The sequence below is a fragment of the Molossus molossus genome, unplaced genomic scaffold, assembly GCF_014108415.1.
Source record: "Molossus molossus isolate mMolMol1 unplaced genomic scaffold, mMolMol1.p scaffold_m16_p_4, whole genome shotgun sequence".
Classification (NCBI taxonomy): Eukaryota; Metazoa; Chordata; class Mammalia; order Chiroptera; family Molossidae; genus Molossus; species Molossus molossus.
In genome coordinates, this window is record NW_023425377.1 from 105,131,991 (window position 1) to 105,146,955 (window position 14,965).

Genomic DNA, 14,965 nt, shown 5'->3' on the forward strand with positions numbered 1-14,965 from the left:
TTCAAAGATGGTCGTGTAACTTTTATTACAGTATGTTGTTATAATTGTTCTGTTATTATTAGTTGTTCATCTCTTTCTGTGCCTAATTTACTAATACACTTATCATAGCTGTGTATATATAGGAGAAACAGTGTACATACAGAGTTTGGTACTATCCATGGTTTCAGGCTTCTACTGGGGGTCATGGAGCATACATCCACAGATAAGGGGGGGCTACTGTTACTGTGCAATGGCCAGAGCAGGTAGCAGCTTTAATAGGCTCGTCCTTGTAAAACGAACTCATCCTTCCCCTGGCTCTCGTTCCTGTCCATCTCTCCCAGCTCCCACCCACGCCCCCACCCCTCTCTTCTGGCCTTAACATTTTCTTTTCTTGCCCCTGGATCTCCTCCCCTGACCTAAGAATGCCACCTGACGGAGACCTGCTAACCCTCCGTGAGGCCGGCCCTCATTCTCCCCAGCAGGTAGGATCGCTCCCTTCGCTGAAGTCCCGCAGCACCTGTCTGCACCCTTTCTAAAGCTCTCGGAGCACAGCCCTGGCCGGTTTGGCTCAGCGGTTAAAGCGTCGGCCTGCGGTCCGAAGAGGCCCGGGTTCGGTTCCTGCTAAGGGCACCTACCTCAGTTGCAGTTTGTCCCTGGCCCTGGTTGGTCGTGCGGGTGGCAGCCACTCGATGTGTCCCTTTCACATCGATGTTTCTCTCTCTCTCTCTATTCCTCTCTCTCCCTCCCACTCCACCTGAACAAAAGATGGAAGAATGTCCTCGGGTGAGGATGATAAAAATAAAATAAAATAAAGAAGCTCTTGGAGCACAAGGAAATCAAGATGTGGCTGGAGTCACCTCTGCCAGCCACTGTCATGCCTGCCGAGGGAGGACTGGATGCAGGGGCCGTTAATGATGATGACAGTGACGGGGGCTGGGGGGACTTCCAGGGAAGGGAACGGGAGGCCACAGAAATAAATCAGCATCTAAATGGGGATGTGATCGATCAAGACAAATTGGCCCCCTAGTTTCCAGTTTAAAGATTGATTATCACATTAATGTTAAATTTTATTTAAATGAGCCCACTTCTTCACAGTGGGCACTCAATAAAACATCCCTATGGAACAGAATATTAGGACCAAAGAACAGGGCTCAATGAAGACGGGAACCCTAAAGGTAAAACCAACTGCATGCATAAAAACATCTCTCTAAGACTTATTTCCCTAATTCACCCTGATTTTCCTTTTGGCCACCTGTGCGGTTGCTCCCTTGCGTGGTTAACAGGGAGCCCTTCAGTTTCCCACCACTTGACCCTGCTCCATTCAGCAGGATCCTCCTATTTCCCCAGCCAACTCCGACAATTTCACCTTACGTCGGGAACGAAACCTCCTAATCTCTCTATAGAACAGCCGTCATTGTTCTAGCCGCTGTTACCCCTGCGCTGTGTCAATCTGCTAAACTTCGTTCAACACCCAGAATGTCTGGCAGAAGCTGTTGGAGGGAGGGGGAGTCCTCTGAGAGCCAATTCATCACCAATTCTACCAATGCGGGAACGTCCGACCCTTTCTGTCCTAGCCCGAGGTCCCACTGACCCTAGGACTGTGACAGCAGCACATTCAGGCTCTAGCTGTGATTCCGCCAGAAGAAGTGGGGTCAGGACCGGCCGTGTTCCTAGGTGCCTGTGACCTCCACGTGAACTGAGCCCTGGGGGCCTGGGGAGCAGCCCTGGGAGCCCCTGGGTTGGATCCCTGCTCTAGCATTTGCTACTGTGTAACAGTGACTTGTAGCTTCGCCGCCCTTGGCTCGGTGCCCCTCCCCTGTAAAGTCGCTACCTCCTAAGGTGGGTGTGAGGATGAAAGGAGAAAGACAGAGAGTACCAGGCACAGTGTTACACACAGCAGTAATGCTCAAGAAAATGTAGCACTCAGCTAATGGTTATAATCATGATAGCAGACTTCCTGACTGACATTCTGCCTGGGATCCTGGGTACTGATTTTTGTTACTGCAACCGTGTGCCAGTCACCTCTCTCTACCCTGCTCCCGTGACAGCGCTGAAGCCCGTACAGGAACACAGGTGGCCGCTGGGGATTCATCCCTTCAAGCTCCTCCCAGTCCGTTTCACGAGGCTGGGCTTTTCCTCTCTATCACCTGCATATGTCACCTCATAGAGATCACCCTGATGACCGGACTCCCTAACTTGTAACTTTGTAACTTTGTTCTTGAGAACAAAGATTAAGTCTTCTAGTTCTATCTTCACTCTATAAATCTCTGCTGAATGAATGCATGAACAAATCAAAAAATGACCCAGCCCTAACACCTCTCTTATTTCAACATTCGCTCCTGAGTCCTCCTGGGTCACCACCTGCTCTGGCCCTCACCTGTCCCTGGAGCTCGGGTTCCTCCTCTCTTCTCTCCTGGGTGTCCATCGGCACCTCTTAGCCTTGCACCTGGACTGTCGTGTCCCTCCCTTCCCAGGTGCAGTAGAAGCCAAGGGAGACGCGCTGAAGCTCAGTGCCGGCAGAGGATGAACAAACTCCCTCTGCTAAGGAAATGCTCCGGGAAAGGATACATCTGCACCGTTTAGGTCAGCAACCCTCAGCCTTTCTTTCTCCAATCTGACTTCACACAGAAGCAAAACTGTTTTTGAATGTCCTTTGATTTTAAACATTATCAATCAATGTGCATTTAAGAGCACCAGATATGTGTTCAGCATTTTACTGCATGCAGAGGCTGAGTGAGAACTGGGTTGTTCTGAATGTCAAGTAGGTTTCCTTTACAATGATCAAGTACAACATGCATTCCTGCTCCCTGCTTTCCTGGTGACCCCAGCTCCCAAACCTCACCTCCGGGAAGGGAGCCAGGGGTCAAAGGGCGTTGGGGTGGGAGGGTATGATCCTGGCACATGCTATTTTACTCATTGTTAGTAACATTTTCATAGCGACTGAAGTCAATGAACACTATATAGCATTTTGGTAAGAAATGAGCATATAGATATAAATTAAATATAATTAAATCTAAAATTTAAACAGTTATCAATTAATGTTTAACTCTGCTTTCCTTTTTGATTTTAAGAAAAATATTTTCACCCTTCCATGTTGGTTGCACCAAATTCCAGGACCTTCAACTTCCAGTGTGTTAGCTGATGCATGGACTAGAGGTGCTGGGCAGCGCCCTCACAGGGTGGCCAGGAAAGGTTGCAGGTGGGAATTAAAGAGACAGGACCTTCCAGGAGCATGGTCCCTGCCACAGAGCCAGGCCCTGCAGAGACGGGAGCAGAGCCCAGGAAGCGGTGTATGTGATGCTCCGGGGCTCGGCTCCCTCACTGTGCCCCTCACAGGTGGGTGTAGACCCTCTGCCACCACTGAGTCCCACCCACTGGGAATCCCGCATGGATTCCTGTCCTCTGTTTACACGTAACTCAAGGTCTCCATTGGCCCCCCGAGCTCCAGCTCTCTGATGTGCAGATGAGTCCTTTCTGCTTCTGGTCCCATGAATCGATGGATGAGTTTTCTCACTTTCTCCCCGATTCAGTCCTTAGAAAAAGAGATTCCAGTTTCAGCAGCCAATCACCATTGGGAGAAGTGTTGCTCAGTGCGACTTAGAGGTCACTGGCTGACATGGATTAGCCGTCCTTGGGCTGGTGTCCACGCAACAGCTAGTATGAGGACAGAGGACAGTAAGCCACGTGTGGCATGTCCTAAGCACAGCACCATGATGCTAGGTTATGGCAGGACACGCAGCCTTCCAGCAAGATGCGTGCCTCTCTTCCCTGGGCCCTGGCGTGACTTCCACTGGGCAGGGCACGGGTCTGCTTCTTCCCAACTCTCTGCTCAGTACGAGCATAAAGCCAGTCTGTTCACATTGACTTGACTGTTTTTTGGATGTTGAATGTCACTGGAATGTTTTCTTTGCCTGGCTAAATCCTACTCAGTCAAGGTCCAAATAAGTTAATTAACTTCCATGAAGCCTCCGTCATGCTGGGTTATTGAAACCTTCTCTGGGAGTACATTTGTCACATCATTCTCCATTCATTCTGCTGGCTTGATGATGGCGGATGTGGCGTGGTCGGGAGCTCGCAGGGGTGGTGGTGGCTACCAACTCAGGGGTTCCTGTCCATGGCAGCGACAGCTTGTCTTCGGGCCCCTAGTTTGGTGGAGCCCTGGAGGCACATCCTAGAGCCTGTGTCTTCCCAGTGATTTTGTGAGATGTTTATAAACCTTAATAAATCCTTTTCAGTTTAAAGCAGCTAGAGTCAGTCATATTGTCTGCAACCAAGAACCTTGACCATCCCCGCCTCTTCCCTGCCAGGCTGGATCTCGGAGGCAGGAACCAAACCACGCTCACATCTCTAGCACTTAGTGTGTAGCACATAGTGGGCCCTCATTACATGTTAATAGAAGATATGAATTGGCGTGTTACCCGTGTACGACTCTTTCTAACCAGTTAGTATTTTTGTTGAAGGCAAACTTTTCTTTTGAGAAATCTCACATTTATTTGCTTATGCACATTAGTATCCACTCCAGCACTGTGCAAATAAAGTTGAATAAGATACAGCCCTCATTTCTCCCTCAAACCCTGGGGACATCCGTCACTCACTGTATAAATAGGATGTGTAGCCCCTGCTTGGAGTGAGAAGGAAGGAAATGAGATGATATTTGGCCATCCTAAGATGAGCTATGATCAAATGCTAAAAATACTATTTATGGTATTTCTAAAATAGTCCCCATTTAGCCAGCTCTTGGTTCGTTGTACTGATGGTGAGAAAAACGGCCTTGACCATCTTTAACACGCTGATCAGAAAAATAACATTTCTATGGGGCTTTGGGATCTTGTTTTAATGGCAGAATCTTATGTTCTGGGAATTTATTCCCAACAGCATGATGAAGCAGAGCTGAAAAAGACCCAACTCGATTGGATCTGGGGATCCGCCCAGTTTCCCTAGCCTGGCCCTCCGTTCACACCTCTCCTCACAGCCCCGGTGCTGGGAACGGACTCTTCATCCATTGGATCGATGCAAAGCATCACCCGGAACAAGGCTGCCCTTCCTGAAAACTTTCTGTAAGTTGGAAATACCGTTTCATGTCCACAGGGTTTGCCTGTCGAGATACAGGACAGAAAACGTCAGAGCAGCATGCAGATGGGGTGACAATGAGGGACAGAGGAAACAGTAACATGAAAGCAGAAGAGATGTAGCTTAATCTGTTGCAAACCTTGGGTGGTTTTATGTGTCTCTATTTTCTCTCTTGCCTTGTTAAAAAAAAAAAATGCTTTTCTTTAGCTCTCCTGGAATCCCAAGTTTCCTCAAATAATTGCATTCTTGGCATTCTTTCTTGCCAGGCTTGGAGCTAAAGCCTCCCTGCATTATCTCATTTAATCCTCACACTAACCCTCTCTGGCATGTATCCTGTCTAACGCTACCGCGCAGAGACATTAAGGAAGGAAATGCGGGCGAGGCCACAGGCAAGGATTCAAACTCTGCTTGTTCGGGCTGCAAGACTTGTGCACTCACAACCATTCTGTAGTTGCCCAATGCCAAGGAGCCCGAGGGTCAGCTCCAGAAACTTCCTCCTGTTTTCCCCAGAATTTTGAGGGACCTTTTGCATCCTTATCATCCTTCAAACTAGAGTCCCTTCTGATTATTTTCAATACAAACCCTGAAGTGTAAAAGTCTACCCATTCTTTACTAAACTTACTTCGTCGTAGAAAATCACACTCTCCCCACATACGGCTGGTCTGATGGAGTGTGTGTGTGTGTGTGTGTGTGTACGTACCGTGTGGCTTCTAGAACATGGCCTTAGGAGTTTGCAAAGTCACATCTTATGTGTTTATAGTGTTTTTTGTTTACAAAGGGATCATAAGTGTCTTATCTATTTTTGATCTTTACCACAAAGCTCTGAAATAGGTATCAGTATGATACTTTATATGTAGGAAAAACCAAGGCTCAAAGAGAAGCAGCGAACACGTCATGATTGCACAGCATGAAGGCCAGAGCCGAGCTGCGCATGGCTGTCCTCAGACCTTGGGCCCCGCACTGCCAGTAAGAAGCAACGATCGAGGAGCAATACGGTTGGCCCAGCCGAACTGGCCAACCGTGGAAAACAGGGCTCGGAAAGCTCAAGTGTAATTTCCTGCAAAAGGCAAAACCTTCGGAACAGGCCACAGTTAAGTTCCCAGTGCCATAAACTTTCCTTACAGTACATTTCAAGAACACAATAGCAACCAAGTGGCTGCCCTTTAGATCAAGCAGAAGAACGAGATGTAATTTCACAATTTGGACCTTTCTTTTTACATTTTTTTAAGTAGCTTCTCGGGTGCATCTATGCATTTTGGGGGCGGCTGGTGCTAACACGTTCTGGCCTCCCCCCGACGAGGCTGCTGCTGCCTAACTTCCCACTCTTGGTAAATGGCAGATGACAAAAGACCCAAGAAACTCTCAAGGCTGTATCTGTCCATATCAAGGGAAATTGGAATACCCACATTTACAGGCTCCCAGTGTGAGGCTTCATTTACATATATTTGTTGATCCCCACACACATGGTTTTCTTTCTTTCTTTTTTTTTTTTTATCCTCACCCGAGGATATTTTTCCATTTTTTGTACAGATAGAGTGGGAGGGAGAGAGAGGAAGGGAGAGAGAGTGAGGAACATCGACGTGAAGGGACACATCGAGTGGCTGCCACCCGCACGACCAACCAGGGCCGGGGACAAACTGCAACCGAGGTACGCGCCCTTAGCGGGAACCGAACCCGGGTCTCTCCGGACCGCAGGCCGACGCTCTAACTGCTGAGCCAAACTGGCCAGGGCACACATGGTTTTCTTTCAAGAAGGAAAACGCATCAGTCTGTCGGCAGGTACCCACATAACCATGCGAACTCTCAGACTGGTCTGGAAACCCTTAGGTAGATGGGGAAATATACATATGCACACACGCACGTGTTTGTGTATGTGTGTGTCCCCTTCTGTTGTACTTATTTCCCTTTAAACTTTGGGAAGAGGAGAATACCACCACCCTCCTTTGGGTACCCTATTTACCATCAGGAACTAAGGTAAATCACGACTCAAACACTCTTAGGAACAAGGGTCAGGAAACCCAATTCAAACCGGTTTGTGCAACAATAAGAGGCGAGAATTCTTTACCTCCTTCAGCTGGGGAGTCCAAAAGTAGCGGCCCTCAGGCGCGGCTCCTTCTAGGAGACCATTCCATGTCAAGACTCGGTCTCCTAACTCCATCTTCCAGCTGACTTCTTTCCCAGCCAGACTTTCTTTATCAGGTGGCCCCCAGAAATCCAAGCTTGTAACTTAGCAGCGTAGCCACTCAGGTGAAGCGAGAATGTCTTCACCGAGAGAATTAGCAGGAAGTCCTGGGACCAAGGCCTGCAGCCAGGCAGATGGAACAGGTGGCCAGGCCAGGCCTGAGCCAGGTGCCCACCCTCAAAGCTCAGCACGTGGGCGACCCGCCTGCACCTGTGGCCGGCAAGTGGCGGAGAGACAGTTTCTCGAAGCAAAATACAAGTTCTGCCACCAGAAGGGGGCCTGGAAGCTGGCAGGGTCAACCTACGAATGTCCACTACCTTACAGACTCCTCAGGATAGATTTAAAAACTCTTGTTTTCTCTGCGTTAGTCCCACCGTTCTCCATAAACTAATGTTTCAAACATAAGTACCCTATTAAGAGGTGAGATCGTCAGCCTTACCTGCCCAGTTCAACTTTCCTAGTGTTTTCCCTGGGGATGGGGGGTGTTGACTGGGTTACTATAAAAAAGACTTGTCATGTGATGGAACTGCATAGACCCAAACATGCACATTCCTGCCCCATGACTCACCAGAGGACCAGGCCGGAATCCAAGCACCATGGGTCCCGACGGGGCCTGCGTGGAAGCCCTCCAAAGAGGAGGGTCAGCTCTGTCCTCTGCCCTCTGCCCTCAGGACAAGCGTGCAGATGCCGGACATGACCACAGTCCAGATCTCAATGATGGGGACAGGCTACTCTCGGAAGTCCTACAAGAGGTGGAAGGAAGGAAGCCTTATTGAGCACCTACTGTTGGCCGGCCCGGTGCAAAGGGCCTTTACAGAGGCCGTCCCTCGCCCCCGTCCCACCCCTCAGGGGAGCTAGCTTGCAGAGTGCATGTGTTTTAGATGCAGGAGCTGAGAGCCGGTGAGGTTCAGGCACCATCAGTGACTCAGACAAGGGAGAGGAAAATCTTGGTTAATTCCCAGGGTTTGAACTTTTACACGAGCACAGACAGATTTGCTCACACTTTCCAGCCTCGGAAGTCTGAGAGGGCATTGTTCCAGGCTTCCAGCATGAAAGGAAAGCTTGTGCTGGCCCGCGGACCGGTTCATCCAATCCCAGCTCCCCAGAGCAGAAGGAGGAGCCCCGCCCCCCAGCTGCCAGGGTGGGGTAGTGGTTAGACCCTCGGCCTCGGAGTCCAACTTCTCAGGTTCAGATTCTCTTCTTGTGAACTGGGCCTCCTTCAGCAAGCCATCTGCTCTCTGCCTCAGTTTCCTCATCAGTTTAAGAAAGGACGGTAAAGGACAGTTCCCGAATCCTAGGGTTTCTTCAAGGATGAAAAGAAATAACATATGTGAAACACCTTAGTGAGTCCCCAGGATCACAGTAAGGTTTCAGTAAATACTAGCTTTTGTAATAATTAGCATGTTGTACAGCCAAAAAGAGGTAACTAGAGCAAAAGAAAGTGGACTTCACAGGCTGGGAAGTCAACTTGCCGAACTGATTAGCCCCGACGGTGGCCCAACCTGCAAGTACAAATGGAAGAGAAGATGGTGAGACCAGGAGTGGGTGACCGCTTCCCTGCCACACGCCAATGACACACAGGCGGAGAAAACCCATTTCTGGCCGCATGTGAGTCAGAGGAGCCAAGCCGGTGGTGAGGGGAATTCAATTAGTCACCGGTTGCCATGCCAATGCAAACATCACCCTTCCACCTACTCCCCCGTCAACATATTTGAATAAGTAACAATGATAATAGCATGCACTAAAAATGCTATTTTTAAAAAAGTTAAATGTACTTCTGTCAAAAGTCTGGTTTTCAGAAATAATTGCTGTGGGCCAGAGAGAGATTTGCATAGAATCCCTAAAATGGGTTGAGCACAGACAGAAGCGAAGTCTTCAGTGGGTCATGAAGGGGCCCTTAGGGCTTTCTGACAGGGAACAGGGAGAAGGGTATCCTCCTAACATCCCCAGCTTGGCCAGATGCCCCTGTGTGGTGTCCAGACTTGAGCTCCGGTTAGACATTCCTCAGTTTGACCGCCTTGCCCACACCCGGAAGCCTGGTGTGGATCCCTGGCCTTCATCACACCTTCTTCCTTGTCTACAACGTCTTTAATATCTTCTTGCATATACACTGCGGTGACAGATGTCTAAAACAAATAAACAAAAAACCCTTGGATCTAAGAATTTAGCTTTTCATGATCCATCTTAAGGAAAGCCATCACTGACATGAAATAAGATTGATAATAGCAAAATAGAACAAATAAAAACAAAAAAATAGGTAAAACCTAAATGCTCAGACTAAATTGTTGTATGCCCATATGTTAGAGCGTGATCAGCTGTCAAAGATGTGAGGATGGAGACCGGTTGATGATGCGGGGATCATACACTGTTAAGTGAAGCAAGCGAGTTACAGTGCAGGGGAACTAGGTAAAATCCAAATGGGATATATGCAAGTTTATGCAAATATATGCACCGGAAAAACTAGTAGCGTGTTACTTTAAAATGTGAGTGGTTATTTCTGGATGATAGAATTACAGGTGGCTTTTTCTTTTTCTTTTGTGCCTTTCTCTATCTTCCAATAAAACACTTTTTATGATGATTGCATATTTTTTTTTCTGCAATCAGGAAAAAAATCCAATCGATATTAGGTACAGAGGACTGAGGGCCTACTCTGTGTCTTGTGCGTGAAAGGAAAACTTCGGGAAGGGCTGCCCTTGGGTCACCTGTGGCCAGGTCCTTGCTTCACCCGGGGCACCAGAGGTCACACTTAAGGTGGCAGCCAAGATGACTAGAAGTCTGAGATGACCTGGGCTCTCAAAGGACCTGTCAGCTCCCTGAAGAAGCATTTCACACCTAAGCCTGGCCTCACCCAGCCCCACTATTAATAGAGCTTCCGTGTCTCCAACTGGTCTGCACATTCTGGTCCCAGCGACAACCACAGATGCTGCCCAAATGGTGAGCTCGTTTTCTAATGGAGTGTGAAAGGAGAAGCCATCATGGGGCTTGTGGATGCTCCAAATAAGCTTTTACGACCAAATGACCCCACCATCACCTCACCCTCCCTCCCACAACTCCCTTCCCACCCCCCACCACCCTGGAAACACCACATAAAAAGTAACAAGAGAAGCTGTATTCCTAGGAGCACAGAGTTGACCACTGTGTAAGAAGATGATTGTGTCGATGAGAAAAGTCAGCCTGAGAGATGGCGCTTCCCTTTCTGTAGTATTTCTCAAAACTCAGCCCTTCAACCACCGGCCCCAAATTCCATGGCAAGAAAACGCAGTCCCTGGGTGCACCCGAGGCCTACCAAAATCAGAATCCCTGGGAGTGGGGTTGACTCTACGCCCTCTAGAATTGGAGGACCACATCCCCAAGGATTGGAAAAGGGGAGGAAGGAGTGTCTGAGCTTCCGGACTGAGCAGTGCCCTGGGCCGGGCACTGCATTTCTGTGCACGCAAATCTAAAGACACTACCATTTATTAAGCGCCTACTGTTGCAGACACCCCCTGGTACCTTATACCTGTTGTCTCAAATATTCTTCCCTACCGTCCTCCTTGAGAGCTTTTTTATCTAGATGAGGAAACTGAGAGTAGGAATTTGCTGGAAACTCTGGTAAGATTCCTTACCTATGAATTTGACCACTGTAAATCCCCCCTGTTCCCTCTCTTGTGTGGGTTTCTCTTCTCTCCTTACCAAACCTAAACCTAATATACTTTCCTTGGCTTAAACAGATAAAGTGATTTTCTCTGAGATGAAACTCCCAAATCTCTCCCACATTGGTCACCATGGGTATCCTCTCTCCAAGTCCCATCATTAAATGGGCACCCTCAATGCTTTTACAAATGGAACATCTGCTGCATCACTATTTATACAGTGGGATATGTTTCCATTGATTTATTTTTTAGGTAGAGTGGGAGGGAGGGAGGAAGGAAGAAACAACATCGATGTGAGAGAGACACATATATTGGCTGCCTCCTGTATGACTCCAACTAGGGCTAGGGATTGAACCCGAAATTGGGGTACCACACCCTTGACCGGAATCAAACCAATGACACTTTGGTCCGAGGGCTGACCCTCTAACCACTGAGCCAAACCAGCCAGGGCTGCCCTGTGTTCTTTTTACATGTGATGGAGTTTCTCTTCTTTGCAACCAGGTGAGTTGTAATTAAAATTAAGCTCCCTTTATCATTATATTACTACACTGTACCTTTTACTCTACGTCACTATGATTATTTTACTATAAATTATATTATTATAATTCTTCAGATCTCAGAGGCACATTTCCTCCCACATTTAATGGTTCTGAAAATGGGATGCACTTTGATCTCACTTTGGATCTCATTATTTATGTTTAATGCAGTGAACACTGTGTGTGTGTGTTTCCTCTCAAAGCTGTTGGCCAATCAGGCTTCGTCTGAAGAACAACCTCTTCCATTATCATGAAAGACCGCGAAGGGAAGGGCTTTGGTTTAGTGCTGGACAGTGCTGGGCACACCGATACTCACTAAATATTCAGTGGAATGAGTGACCCAGTTAGTCATGGGTGTCACCGAATCAGGGGATTGTCATATAGGAGTAAAAGGGAGGAGATGCCCCAGGCACAGTTCCCAGGACCGGGCTTGTGGTCCACGGCCACCTTGATACTTTGGCCCAAGCTGTTTCCAAACCCAGAGCACATTCTCTCTTCTGTCATTTTAAGCTCCAGCTCCAACTTTCCAGTCTCCACCCCGCGCTCCCTCCTCAGAGCTTTCTGAGGGAAACCCGCCTTCAATGCATTAACATCACGGCTGCCTGGGTCCCTCACCCCTGCCGTCTCCATATCACCACCAGGAAAGCTGTCCCTTCTGTAACTCAGCAATTGGACCGTCAGCTCCTTTTGGGGCAGCATCAGAACTTTTCTTGCAGGCCCAGCAGGGCGCACAGGCTGGGGGCTCCTTCCCTCACCACCAACCTTTTCCACCCAGCCCTGGGCCTGGTGGCCTCGGATGCTGGCCCAGGGCCTCCCAGCACACTGCTCTAGGCCGTGGGAGTGCAATGGAGGAAGACATTTCAACATTAACTGTCAAGGGCAGTTAGCACTCATTAGGTGCCGAACGTGAGCCAATGTACTGAGGTCTTGGCAGGCCCTCTCTCCACATGCAGCCTGACCCTAGAACACCATGAGGTAAGGGGTGCCCACCCACCTGGCTCAGTGGAAAACCTAGATATAACTTTTTTTTTTAAAAATAATTTTTTTTCCTTTATTGATTTAAGAGAGAAAAGAAGGGAGAGGGAAAGAGAGAGAGAAACATCTATGAGAGAGAACACAGACTGGCTGCCTCCTGCATGCCCCCCCACTGGTGATCTGGCCCACAACCTGGGCATGTGTCCTGACTGGGAATCCAACTGGTGACCTCTTGGTGCATAGGCCGCTGCTCAACCACTGAGCCACACCAGCCAGGCCAGATATAACTTTTGACTCCCGGCAAACTTAACTACAGTCGGTCCTTTGCATCTACAGATGCAATCGACTGTGGATCAAAAACAGTATTTTCCATCCTCGGTTAGGAATTCACGTTGGGAATCTGCTGTTGGGAATGCAAAAATAGTTTTTCATCCAGGGTTGGGAATCTGCTGTTGGGAATGCAAAAGGACTGATACCCAGGTTGGCTGAACCCGCAGATGGGAAACGTGATGGGCAGCTCGAGGATAGGGGGCAGACCGCGTTGACTGCAAACACCGGCATGTAAGTTCACGCCCACGTTGTTCAGGGTCAGCTGTAGGTAGGCTCCCAGGCTGGGGGCTGGGGGCTGGGTGCTTGGGATGCAGAATAAATAAGTCCTGGCCCTGCCCTCCTAGACCCTGACGCCTCAGAGTGAGGGGCTCAGGCCCAGGTGGGAGACGGTGCCTGTGCGGAAGGTTCTACTGCCCCGCGGGGCTGGGAACCTGCCGCTGGCCGTGGCCCAAGAGGCCTTTCCTAGGTTGGCTGCAGTTTGAGGCGGGGCCAGGAAGAGCCCAGGTGAGTGGTGAGAGCAGGCCTGTGGGCTGTTTCCCGCTCAGAGAGCCCCCCACTGCATGGAGAAAGGGAAAGGCTCTTCACCCCAAGTTTGTCTTCAGCCTGTGGCCTCAGCCTGGAAGGCCATGTCACCCAACCCTGCAGGTGAACTCTGGGCTCCCGGTTAGCCCCATTTGGGATGGGCCTTGGGGACCCGGGGAAGGGAGGGGGCACCGAACTCTTTTCCTGACACATGCAGAATAATTGGAAAGCTTAGCCTCCTCCCTGACCCCACATCCTCAGGAGAGACCCACTCTACCCAGCCCCTATCTGAGAGGAGCCTACTCAGGCCACCCTGACCTTAGAGTTAATACCAACAGGGACAGAGAAGGGGGAGGGTGGGGACGGGCAGTGTCATGGAGGAGCCAGCTCAGGCACCAGCCGGTTCTTGCCTGGACATGGAGGATGGAGCAGAGGCATTAGTATCAGGGATTTCTTTCATTTTAGTATTTTATTTTTTTCATAGATATATATTTTTATTGAATTTGTTGGGGTGGCACCAATTAACAAATTATACAGGTATTAAGTGCACAATTCTATAGCACATCAGCTGTACACAGTATTGTGTGCTCACCACCCCAAGTCAAGTTGCAGTTCATCACCACTTATCCCCCCTCTACCCTCTTTTACTCCCCTTCTCCCTCTCCCTCGGCAATCACCACACTGTCGTCTGTGTCCATGAGGTTTTTTCTCTTTTCCTTTTTTGTGCACTTTCTCCACCCCCGTCCCGGCCCACCCCTCATCAGCTGTCAGCTTGCTCTCCATGAGTCTGTCTCTATTTCGCTTGTTAGTTCATTTTGTTCATTAGATTCCGCACATGAGTGAGATCATATGGTACTTGTCTTCCTCTGACTGGATTATTTCACTTAGCATAATGCTCTCCAGGTCCCTCCAAAGAGGAAGATTTCCTTCTTTTTTACAACCGAATAGCATTCTATTGTGTATATATACCACCGCTTTTTTATCCACTGAGCTACTGATGGGGCGTTTGGGCTGTTTCCAAATCTTGGCCATTGTAAATAATGCTGCAACGAACATAGGGGTATATATATTCTTTCGAATCAGTGTTTCTGGTTTCTCTGGATAAACTCCCAGAAGTGGAATCGCTGGGTCATAAGGCAGTTCCATTTTTACTTTTTTTGAGGTACCTCCATACTGCTTTCCACAGTGGCTGCACCAGTCTGCATCCCCACCAACAGTGCACAAGGGTTTCCTTTTCTCCACGTCCTTGCCAACACTTGTGGTTTGTTGATTTATTGATGATTGCCATTCTGACAGATGTGAGGTGATATCTCATTATGGTTTTAATTGGAATTTCTCTGATGATTAGTGACCTTGAGCATCTTTTCACATGCCTATTGGCCATCTGTATGTCATTTTTAAATTGGATTGTTAGTTTTTTTGATGTTGAGTTTTATAAGTTCTTTATAAATTTTGGATATTAACCCTTTATCAGATGGATTGGCAAATAAGTTCTCCCATTCAGTGGTTTTTTTCATTTTGTTGATGGTGTCCTTTGCTGTGCAAAAGCTTTTTACTTTAATATAGCACCATCTGTTTATTTTTCTTTTGTTTTCCTTGCCCAAGGAGATATATCAGAAAAAGTATTGCTACAAGAAATGTCTGCGATTATACTTGCCTGTGTTTTCTTCTCAAAACCACCATTTTTATGATTTTGAGTCTAACATTTAAGTCTTGAATCCATTTTGAGTTTATTCTTG